Genomic DNA, 12,872 nt, shown 5'->3' with positions numbered 1-12,872 from the left:
TTCTGTGTGTGTGTGTGTGCACATGCACTCACATGTGTGTATCCTGTTTGTGTACAAAATGGATAAATATGCATGTGTATGTATGTGTCCAGAATGTGTAAGGAAGGATATATATGAAAAATTGCTAATAAGAGTTACTTCTGGCAAGAGGAAGTTGGCAAGGAGGGGCACTGGGAGAACAGGAAAGGAACTTTTCAGTTTCATCTCTAGTAGTCTGTTTTACTAGATTTTTACCATGTACATGTATTACTTTTATAATTAATAAACTTGATGTTAAAAATAAAATTCATACTGAGAAGTTATTTTTCTTCTTTTAAACCATGACAATTTAGAAGAAAATATAGGGCATCTATAAACATGACATAAAAACCCAAAGGAAGAGAAATATTTGACAATATCAAAATTAAAAATTGCTTCATGAAAAAATCACCATAAAGAGAGTTAAAAGACTATTGATAAACTGGAGGAACATATTTGGCACATGCATAAAGATAAGATTGATATCCATATATAATAAAAAATGCTGCTTCTGCTAAGTCGCTTCAGTCGTGTCCCACTCTGTGCAACCCCATAGATGGCAGCCCACCAGGCTCTCCCGTCCCTGGGATTCTCCAGGCAAGAACACTGGAGTGGGTTGCCATTTCCTTCTCCAATGCATGAAAGTGAAAAGTCAAAGTGAAGTCGTTCAGTCGTGTCCGACTCTTTGCGACCCCATGGACTATAGCCTACCAGGCTTCTCCGCCCATGGGATTTTCCAGGCAAGAGTACTGGAGTGGGGTGCCATTGCCTTCTCCGATAATAACAAATACCCAAATATAAATAACAAATCAGTATGAAAAACATAACATAAAGGACTTTGACTTCCAGCAATAATGAAGTAACAATGAGTTGGATTTGCCCTCTCACATGAACAACTCCAAAAGTGGGCAAATTATGGGAAACAACAGTTTCCACACATTGGATAACAGGCAGAGTTGGGACAAATAAAAAGTAGCAAGATGGCAGTTTTGAACAGAACTTTATCAGGAGTCATATTATAGTCAGTGGTTTTATAGCAACCCAATTTAAAGGCTGAGACTGGTAGAATGGAAAAAATAAATTACTCAGCCATATGCTGCTTATAGATAGTCCACTTTAAATATAAAAACACAAATAGGTTAAACATACAAGCTAGAGAAAGATACACTATGTTAACTCTAATTTTTAAAAAGCTAGAGTGACTTATTACCAGAGAATGTAGATTGCAAAGGAAAGAATGTGAAGAGAGATAAAGAGGGCTATTTCATAATAAAGTGGCTAATTGATCATAAGGACATAACAACCCTAAATATATGTGCATTTTAATAACAAATTCAAAATATGTGAAGAAAAACTGACTTAACAAGGAAGGACAAATCTGTAATTTTATCAATAATGGATAGACCAAAAAGAAAATAAGAAAATAGAAAATTTGAATAGCAATATATTTGATTTAATTGACACCTGTACAACACTCAAACCAACAGCAATAGAAAACATTCTTTATAAGTGCACATTGAATATTTACCATATCTGGACCATATAACAAGTCTCAATGTTAAAAGATTTAAGTCATACAAAGTGTATTCTCTGACCACAATGGAGTTAAATAAAAAATCAGTAAAAGCAAGATATATGGAAAATCTTCCAAATATTTGGAAAAATTTACACACTTGTAAATAATCCATGGCTGAAGAGTAAGTCTCAAGGGAAGTTAGTGTTTTAAAAAGAATGAAAGTGAAAACAGACATACAAATTTGTGGGATATAGCTAATGCAGTACTTAGAAGGAAGTTTATAGCACTGAACCATTATTTTAGAAAAGCTCTTAATAACCTCAGGTTCTGTAACAAAAAACTAGAAAAAGATGATCAAATTTAATCCAAAGTAAGCAGAAAAAAAGAAAGAGCATAATACGTATATACTGTATGATTCCATTTTTATAAAATTATAGAAAATTCAAAGTATTCTATAGTGACAAAAAAGATTACTGGTACCTAGTGACAGTTGAGAGGCAGAGATACATAAGGGTGCACAAGAGAACATTTGGGTGTGGTGGATGACAAAACTCATCAAATTATACTCTTTAAAATATATCTAGTTTATTGTGTGTGAATTGCACCTCAGTTGAGTTGTAAACACTCACACACACACACACACACACACACAAATGTGTCTGAAAGAGTCATTTAAGAACACTAATTGTCTAAGCCCCTTATTCTATGGATAAGGAGCCTGGAATCCAAAGAGGTCAAGGTCACAGCCAATTCATGTTAAGACTGGGATTAGAACTTGTGTCCTTATTCCTGGTCTTGCTCATTTTAGTACACTAAAGGCAGAGTTCAGATCAATGGAGTACATTGCAAATGGTTTGTTTCTGCTCTTTTGTGGTAGATGATGGGAAAGAGACATGTGCATGATGAAAAGGAGTGACTTCTGGGGTACTTTCAGTGATGTGCCAGAATTGGCTCATACTGACTGATGAAAGTTGATGGTTACATTTTCAGGAATTTTTCAAGTCAGTTGTTAAAGCCATTTTTTTAAACCACATGATACACAGCTGCAATTAAATAAATTTTAATAAAGATAAGAAATATTGTAGAACATGACTTCCTAATTATTTTTATCACATCATCATCTGTGCTCTTGAGGTAATTCACATCTGTTGTATTTGTATAGTGGAAATGTTAAATAATGGTGTTCTGCTCTGCATCCCCTTGGTAACTTAAAATTGGTCATAGTGGGTGTGTTTACAACACAGAAATTGGCAAATGCTACAAATTAGGGATTACCGTTTGCTCCTCCCCCTCCCTCGGAAAGCTGATTGTTAAAACTTTAGAGTGTTAGTCCCTCAGTCATGTCCAATTCTGTGGGACCCCATGGACTGTAGCCTGCTAGGCGCCTCTGTCCATGGAATTCTCCAGGCAAGAATACTGGAGTGGGTAGCCATTTCTTCTCCAGGGGATTTTCCCAACCCAGGTATCTAACCTGGGTCTCCTGCATTTCAGGTGGATTCTTGACCATCTAAGACATCAGTTAAAACTTTACCAACACATTTCTGCCTTAGCACACCACTTTCCCTGCCATTCATTTAAGGCTGGCCTGGAAGGCAACCCATCAGTACCTAACATCATGCTAGATAAGCAATGGGCAGTTCTTTTATCTAAGAACAAGCAGGTGGCAACAGACTCTGGATCTGAGGAAAGCAGGGGTTGCTGCTGTTCTGTGCTTAGTCACTCAGTCATGTCTGACTCTTTGTGACCCATGAACTGTAGCCCACCAGGCTCCTCTGTCCATGGGAATTCTCCAGGGAGGAATACTGGAGTGGCTTGCCATGCCGTCCTCCAGGGGATCTTCCCAACCCAGGGACTGAACCCAGGTCTCCCGCATTGCAGACAGATTCTTTACCAGCTGAGCTACCCGGAAAGCCCAAGCAAAGGTTGGGAAAGCCTAAAAAGATAGAGGATCAGAAAAGGTAATGTCAGTGAGAGTGATAATGAGTGTGAATTGGAAAGGAGATGCAACTTTGAGGTGTATATTGTGGTCGTGATGGCACAGAGAATAAAGAATCTACCTGCAAAGCAAGACATACAGGTTCAGTCCCTGGGTCAGGAAGATCCCCTGGGTCAGGAAGAGAAGGGAATGGCGACTGACTCCAGTATTCTTGCCTGGGAAATCCCATGGACAGAGGAGCTGGCAGGCTCCAGTCCATGGGGTTGCAAAGAGTTGTACTCACTGAGCCACTAACACTTTCACTAGCACTTTGAGGGCATCAAAGTTGTTTACTGGGAAGGACCTGCCAATTTTCCTTTTCTTCTGTTCAAGATTTACTCCATCAAGGGCTAAGTAAGCAGTTGCCTGTGCAAAATGGGAAAGTTTTCTCTGCCCAAACACTTTCCCACTTCTGCCCCCTCCCTTCCAACCAGACCTGTAGTTTTTATAAGCCAGCCTGTCTTGTAAGTTAAGGTGCACAAAAGTGCTGTGCAGGGAGAAAAGAAGAAACTATTAGCAGCCTGTTAACATCTCGCCCCAGGTTAGTAAATTAGTGCCCGATTGGTTTCCAAGAGTCTAGGACATATAGAACAAGTGAGTTTTGGTGATGAGAACAAGAGAGGGGAAGGTTCTAGAGCACTGGCAGACAATATGGATGCTTGTGTGTGTGTATCAGTAAAAACCTAAATTAGAGAGAGAAGTAATGACTTGGGCTTGAAAGGGGGTCACCACAAGCAAATGTCACCCATTTCTCAGTTTTGTTTATGGTTGTTTCAGTTTCTCTTGCTCACTTGTCTCTTTCTTGCTTTTCCAATCCAGGAAATCTTCCTTGAAAAAGTTTCATTCCCAGGACTTCTCTGGAGGTCCAGTGGTTAAGACTCAGTGCTTTCACTGTCATGGCTGTGGGTTCAATCCCTGGCTGGGGAATTAAGATTCTGTAAGCTGCATGGTTAGCCACCTCCACCCAAAAATGCTCACTCCCTAGTGTGAATGTATCACACTCTCTCTCACCAAGCCACTCCTTAATCCGCATCAGAATGGTGGGTGGGAGGAGGCATGCCCCCTTTTCTGAAAAAAAGAAATAGATAATAATAATAATACTGGGTTTCCCAGGTGGCACTAATGGTAAAGAACCCACCTGCCAATGCAGAGATGTAATAGACTTGAGTTCGATCCCTGGGTTGGGAAGATCCCCTGGAGTAGGAAATGGCAACCCACTCCAGTGTTCTTGCCTGGAGAATCCCATGCACAGAGGAGCCTGGTGGGCTACAGTCCATGGGGTTGAAGAGTCGGACATGACTGAGCAACTGAGCACAAAGGTAGCTACACCCACCTCAGAATGTACACTGGAGCCACCAGCTGCTTCAAGATCTAGTACTTGGTCTGAAGCACCTTGACACTATATTTTGCATTTGGAACCTTGAGAACAGTGAAGACCACCAGAGTTATCATTGGCCACCACCACAAATATGCCCCACCAGCCTTTTTTTGTTTAAAGCCATTCACTCATTATGACTGTGCTCAGCGCCACCAGATTGTACACTTTCAAATAGATAAAATGGTACACTTTATGCTATGTGTAATTTACCACAATAAAAAATTATTACACAAAATATTAACTTTTATACAAAGTTTAAGATACATTACAGGTTTAGAGAAAGTCACTTTCCAGCAAAATTAAAAAAGTTCAAAAGCTAAGTATTATAGAGTTCATAATCAGGACAACAGAAATTTTTCCCAAGAGGCCAGCTCTGTCACCACCTCAGCACTTTGGGAGAGCAGCCTTACTGCAATCATATCTCATGTTCTCATACAGTCATACCTCATTTTATTGCACTTCTCAGATATTGCATTTTTTACAAATGGAAACTTTATGGAGACCCTGTGTTGAGTCTTCTGTTGGTGTCATTTTGCTAACTCTGTGTCTTTGTGCATTTGCTCACTTTGTGTCTTTATGTCACATTTTGGTAATTCTCACAATATTTCATACTTTTCCAGTATTATTATATCTGTTATGGTGATCTGTAATCAATGATCTTTGATGTTACTACTGTAATTGTTTTGAGGTGCCATGGACTGTGCCCATATAAGATGGCAAAGTTAACCAATAAACGTTGTGTGTGTTCTGACTGCTCCACTGCCCAGCCATTTACCCATCTCTCTTCCTCTCTGCCTCTCCTCGAGCCTCTCTATTCACTGAGACACAGCAATTTTGAAATTAGGCCAAGTAATAGCTCAACAGTGTCCTCTAAGTGTACAAGTGAAAGGAAGAGTTGCATGCCTTTCACTTTAAATCAAAAGCTAGAAACAGTTAAGCTTAGTGAGGGAGACATGTCAAAAGCTGAGAAAGACTGAAAGCTCAGCCTCTTGCACCAGTTAGCCAAGTTGCGAATGCAGAGGAAATGTTCTTGGAGAGAATAGAAAGTGCTACTCTAATGCACACACGAGTGATAAGAAAGTAAAACAGCTCTATTGCTGATGTGGAGAAAGTTTTGGTGGTCTAGATAGAAGATCAAAACAGCCACGATATTTCCTTAAGCCAAAGTCTAATCCACAGCAAGGCTCTAACTCTCTTCAACTCTATGAAGGCTGAGAGAGGTGAGGAAGCTGCAGAAGAAGAGTTTCAAGCTAGTAGAGGTTGGTTCATAAAGTTTAGGGAAAAAAGCTGTTTCTATAACATCAAAGTGCAAGATGCTGCTACAAGTCCTGATATAGAACCTGCAGCAAGTTATCCAGATAATCTACCTACGAAAATTAATGAAACTGGCTATACAAGACAATAGGTTTTCAATGTAGATGAAACAGCCTTCTATTGATAGAAGACGCCATGTAGGATTTTCATAGCTAGAAAGGAGAAGTCAATACCTGGCTTCAAATCTTCAAAGAACAGGGTGACTCCTATTAGGGGCTAGTGCAGCTGGTGGCTTTAAGCTGAAGCCAGTGCTCATTTTAGGATTCCAAAAATCCTGAGGGCTTCCCTCATAGCTCAGTTGGTAAAGAATCTGCCTGCAATGTAGGAGATGCAGGAGACATGGGATCGATTTCTGGGTTGGTAAGATCCTCTGGAGGAAGGCATGGCAATCCAGTCCAGTATTCTTGGGCTTTTCTTGTGGTGCAGAATCCACCTGCAATGCAGGACACCTGAGTTTGATCCTTGGATTGGGAAGATTCCCTGGAGAAGGGAAAGGCTACCTACTTCAGTATTCTGGCCTGGAGAATTGTATGGACTGTATAGTTCAGGGGGTCACTGCTGGGAGCCAGCGTGAGGACCTCTGCTCGTGGCAAAGGTCATGAGGAAGGAGGCTCGACATACACAAAGGCGGGATCGAGCCTCAGGAGTCCCCCTGGAAATTCTCGAGCATCTACCCCCAAAACCAGAGTCTGCCTACTTTACTGCTTTGTGCTCTCACCTACACCTCTGACTTTACGAGGGGCTGTCCCCCACCACCTCTTTTGGAAAAGGAGTTAACTTAGAGCTCTAGTTAATAATAATTCCTGGGCGTGATAGGAGTGTTTCAACCTACAAATTCCTCTGAAGGTTCTCTAGCCTGCCTGACAGGCTTGTCCAGCTACACATGATTGCTCACAGCCTCCCAACCGTGAGAGGCATGAGATGCTTTAAACCTTCTAAAAACAGGTTCTTTAGAGAAGTTAGAAAACTATTAGTATAGTATAGTGGGCTGATTAGAAATTGTATTGGTGAAGGGTTTTTCATTTGTTGAGCAAATGTTTGCTGCTAAGTCTCCACATCCCCTGCCCTTATGCACATTAATGAATATATAGAAGAAATAAGTATTAACCTTTGATATTAATCACGTTAGACCTTAGGCTAAGTAAATTCTTTCCTTAATTAAAACCCACTACACCTTCATCCTATAGGAATGTAACTTTATCTGGTACCTTCGGAAGGTGGCGTCTGTTTTAAGAATAATCACCCCTGGAGAAATAAGTGTTCTGGTTGACTGACCGCTGTCACAAGGAGAGGGTCATAAATTGTTAGCAGGCCCCCCGGCCAGAAAATGATGTAACATCCCTAAGACCTTTGTATACATTTGTATAAAGCACCTGACTTTAATAAAAGTCAGGACTGCTGACCCCGCGTGACTTTTGTATAACATCTCAGTGTATAAAAACAGACCCTGGAAAAATAAAAAATGGGATCAGTTCCTTGAAAGACTGGTCTCCCCACGTCGTTCTTTCTCTCACCTTCTGGCTGAATCCCCATCTGGAACGTGGAGGCTCATCAAGCCTACTAATCATGCCTGGGCTTCTAAGATCTGACTGGGGAGGCCTTAGTGTCTCCTCTCCTTCGGGAGAATGGGAGGACGCCTGCGGCCTACGTAGATGACGTAAATTCCTTGCCTTGGGATTTTATTAGCTTTCCACATAAACCAAGTTATTCAGCCTCTTTTCTCCACTGAATTTTCCTACTGAGCTATCCTCATTCTATTACTCTTTATATCTCTAATTAATATTTAATTAAAGCTATCGTATCCTTATCGCTGAAGCCGTCTCTCCTTCGAATTTCCCTGGATCCACCGGGGCTGGACCCCGGCAGGTCACAAAGAGTTGGACATAACTGAGTGACTTTCACCTTAGGCTTCACTCATAGCTCAGTCGATAAATAATCTGCCTGTAATGCAGGAGTTCAGTTCAGTTCAGTCACTCAGTCTTGTCCGGCTCTTTGCAACCCCATGGAGTGCAGCACACGAGGCCTCCCTGTCCATCACCAGCTCGCAGAGTTTACTCACACTCATGCCCATTGAGTCAGTGATGCCATCCAACCATCTCATCCTCTGTCGTCCCCTTCTCCTCCCACCTTCAATCTTTCCCAGCATCAGGGTCTTTTCAAATGAGTCAGCTCTTCGCATCAGGTGGCCAAAGTATTGGAGTTTCAGCTTCAACATCAGTCCTTCCAATGAACATTCAGGACTGATTTCCTTTAGGATGGACTGGTTGGATCTCCTTGCAGTCCAAGGGACTCTCAAGAGTCTTCTCCAACACCACAGTTCAAAAGCATCAATTCTTCAGTGCTCAGCTTTCTTTATAGTCCAACTCACATCCATACATGACTACTGGAAAAACCATAGCTTTGACTAGATGGACCTTTGTTGACAAAGTAATGTCTCTGCTTTTTAATATGCTGTCAAGGTTGGTCATAACTTTTCTCCCAAGGAGTAAGTGTCTTTTAGTTTCATGGCTGCAGTCACCATCTACAGTGATTTTGCAGGAGACCCAGGTTCAATTTCTGGATCAGTAAGATCCCCTGTAGAAGGCAACGGCAACCCACTCCAGTATTTTTGCCTAGAGAACCCCGTGGACAGAGGAGCCTGGCAGGCTACAGTCCATGGAGTCACAAGAGTTGGACATGACTTAGCAACTAACCACCAACAAAAATCCTAGAGCCCATAACAATAATGGTAAATCTTCCCTGCCTGTGCTCTGAAAATGCAGCAACAAAGCCTGGATGACAGTACATTTGTTTACAACATGGTTACCCACTGTTGGGACCTGTGCTTGTGTGCTAAGTCACTTCAGTCATGTCTGACTCTGCAATCCTATGGACTGTAGCCCGCCAGGCTAATATGTCCATGGGATTCTCCAGGCAAGAATGCTGGAGTGGGTTGCTATGCCCTCCTCCAGGGAATCTTCCCAACTCAGGGATTGAACCTGTGGCTCTTTGTCTCCTGCATTGGCAGGAAGGTTCTTTGCCTCTAGCACCACTTGGGAAGCCCAGATGTGTGTGTGTGTGTGTGTGTGTGTGTGTGTGTGTGTGTGTGTGTGTATTCTAATGCATAGACACTGGTCATGCCCTCAAAGTAAATCGGGGATTTAGCTTTTAACAGACAGCCTTCTTTACAAGTATCATGAAATTGTCTTCAATGGGCTTTACTGTTCACCTGTTTTATCCATCCAAAATGTAGGCCTAGCAGTTCTTGACTTCTTAAAACCTAAGGACCTTGACCAACCTCCATTCTAGCTATTTAAAAAAATTTTGAACTTCCCTGGTGGTCCAGTGGTTAAGAATCTGCCTTGCAATGCAGGGGGCATGAATTCGATCCCTTGTCAGGGAACTAAGGTCTCACATTCCACATGGCACAACCAAAAGTTTTTTTTTTTTTTTTTTTTAATTTCAATTGGAGTATAGTTGATTTACAATGGTGTGTTCGGTTTAGGTGTACAGCAAAGTGATTCAGTTATACATATAGCCATTCTTTTTCAGATTCTTTTCTTTTCTTAAATCTTTATTAGTATATAGTTGATTTACAATTTTTTCAGTTTCAGGGGTACAGCAAAGTGATTCAGTTAAATATATATATATATATATATATATATATATGTAATATACATATATGCATCCATTTTCAGATTCTTTTCCCATATAAGTTATTACAGAATATTGAGTAGAGTTCCATATTGAGTAGAGTTCTCTGTGCTATACAGTAGGTCCTTGTTGCTTATATATTTTGTATATAGTAGTGTATACATGTTAATTCCAATCTCCTAATTTATCCCTCCCTTCCTTTCCCCTTTGGTAACCAGAAGTTTGTTTTCAAAGTCTGTGAGTCTGTTTCAGTTTTGTAAATAAGTTTATTTGTATTATTTTTTAGGTTCCACATGTAAGTTATATCCTATGGTATTTGTCATTCTCTGTCTGACTTTACTTAGTATGACAATCTCTAGATTCATCCATTTTGAGCAAATGGCATTATTTCATTCTTTTTAATGGCTGAGTTATATTCCATTGTGTATACATACCACATTTTCTTTATTCATTCATCTGTTGATGGATATTAAGGTTGCTTCCATGTTCTGGCTATTGTCAGTGGTGCTGAAATGAATAGTGGGGTTCATGTATCTTTTCAAATTATAGTTATCTCTAGATATATGCCCAGTAGTGGGATTGCTGGACCACATGATAGCTCTATTTTTAATGTTTAAAGAAACCTCCATACTGTTCTCCATAGTGACCTGCCTCCATTTTAGTTATGCTCTTTCATGGCTGATCTCTAGACCTGTACAGTCCAATACATTAGCCTCTCGCCACAGGTGGCCACTTAAATTTAAAATAACTACAATTAAGTAAAAATTAAAAATCACCTTCTCAGTTGCACTAGCCACATTTCAGGGGCTTAATAGCCACATATAGCTAGTGGCAGGCTTATTAAATAATGCAAATAGGGAAAATGTTCATCATTGGAGAAACCTTATTAAATAGCATAGCTTGTGACATCATCCTCACCCAGAACTGCTCCACCTCAGAATGTGTATCTACAATTCTCAAGACACTGTTAAAGGAGCTGAGTGGTGAACAAAATAGACATCATTTATTAAGGTTTTCAGTTCAGTTCAGTTCAGTTCAGTCGCTCAGTTGTGTCTGACTCTTTGCGACCCCATGAATTGCAGCATGCCAGGCCTCCCTGTCCATCACCAATTCCCGGAGTTCACTCAAACTCATGTCCATCGAGTCAGTGATGACATCCAGCCATCTCAACCTCTGTCGTCCCCTTCTCCTCCTGCCCCCAATCCCTCCCAGCATCAGAGTCTTTTCCAACGAGTCAACTCTTCCCATGAGGTGGCCAAAGTATTGGAGTTTCAGCTTTAGCATCAGTCCTTCCAAAGAACACCCAGGACTGATCTCCTTTAGGATGGACTGGTTGAATCTCTTTGCAGTCCAAGGGAATCTAAAGAGTCTTCTCCACACCACATTTCAAAAGCATCAATTCTTCGGCACTCAGCTTTCTTCACAGTCCAACTCTCACATCCATACATGACTACTGGAAAAAACCATAGCCTTGAGTAGACGGACCTTTGCTGGCAAAGCAATGTTTCTGCTTTTGAATATGTTATCTAGGTTGGTCGTAACTTTCGCCAGCTGCGACGGACCACGTAGAAGCCTGACCAGAGGAGCTACCCCTCGCCCGAGGTCAGGGGCGGTGGCTGAGAGGAGCTACCCCACGTCTGAGGTCAGGGGAGGCGGTCTAGAGGAGCTACCCCATGCCCGAGGCCAGGGGCGGAGGCCAGGAGGAGCTATGCCACGCCCGAGGTCAGGGGCGGTGGCCGGGAGGAGCTACCCCATGCCCGAGGCCAGGGGCAGCGGCCTGGAGGAGCTACCCCATGCCCGAGGCCAGGGGCGGTGGCTGGGAGGAGCTACCCCAGGCCCGAGATCAGGGGCTGCAGCCGAGAGTGCCAGGCTGCGCCGGCGCAGGAGCAGCCAAGAGGAACTGCCAAGACCGAGGCCAGGGGTGGTGGCTGGGAGGAGCTACACCACGCCCGAGGCCAGGGGCTGCAGCCGGGAGGCACTACCACGTGCCCGAGGCCAGGGGCGGCTGCCGAGAGTGCCAGGCTGCGATGGCGCAGTAGCCGCAGAGTGCCAGGCGGCGACGGTGAAGGAGTGGCTGAGAGGAGCTACCCCAGGCCCGAGGCCAGGGGCGGCAGCAGGGAGGCGCTACCCCACGCCCGAGGCCAGGGTTGGCGGCCTGGAGGAGCTACCCCACGCCCAAGGCCATGGGTGTCAGCCTGGAGGAGCTACCCCACGCCCAAGGACAGGGGCAGCGGCCTGGAGGAGCTACCCCACGCCTGAGGACAGGGGCGGTGGCCTGGAAGAGCTACCCCAGGCCTGAGATCAGGGGTTGCAGCTGAGAGTGCCAGGCTGCGATGGCACAGGAGCGGCCAAGAGGAGCTACCAAGACTGAGGCCAGGGGTGGCGGCTGGGAGGAGCTACCCCATGCCCGAGGCCAGGGGCAGTGGCCTGGAGGAGCTACCCCATGCCGGAGGTCAGGGGCCGCGGCCTGGAGGAGCTACACCAGGCCCGAGGCCAGGGGCTGCAGCCGGGAGGCACTACCACATGCCCGAGGCCAGGGGCCGCCGCTGGGAGGAGTTACCCCACGTCCGAGGTCAGGGGCGGCTGTCAAGAGTGCCAGGCTGCGACAGCACAGGAGCAGCAAAGTGCTAGGCCGCAACGGCGCAGTAGCCGCAGAGTGCCAGGCGGTGACGGCGAAGGAGCGGCTGAGAGGAGCTACCCCAGGCCCGAGGCCAGGGGCGGCAGCAGGGAGGTGCTACCCCACGCCCGAGGCCAGGGTTGGCGGCCTGGAGGAGCTACCCCACGCCCAAGGCCATGGGTGTCAGCCTGGAGAAGCTACCCCACGCCCGAGGACAGGGGCCGCGGCCTGGGGGAGCTACCCCACGCCCGAGGCCAGGGGTGGCGGCCTGGAAGAGCTACCCCATGCCTGAGGCCATGGGCATCAGCCTGGAGGAGGTACCCCACGCCCGAGGACAGGGGTGGCGGCCTGGAAGAGCTACCCCATGCCCGAGGACAGGGGCCGCAGCCGAGAGTGCCAGGCTGCAACGGCGCAGGAGCAG

This window comes from Bos grunniens, chromosome X, assembly GCF_055505025.1.
Source record: "Bos grunniens cultivar Pamir isolate PY7600 chromosome X, Bosgru_T2T1.0, whole genome shotgun sequence".
Taxonomy (NCBI): Eukaryota; Metazoa; Chordata; class Mammalia; order Artiodactyla; family Bovidae; genus Bos; species Bos grunniens.
This window is presented reverse-complemented; position numbering follows the sequence as displayed.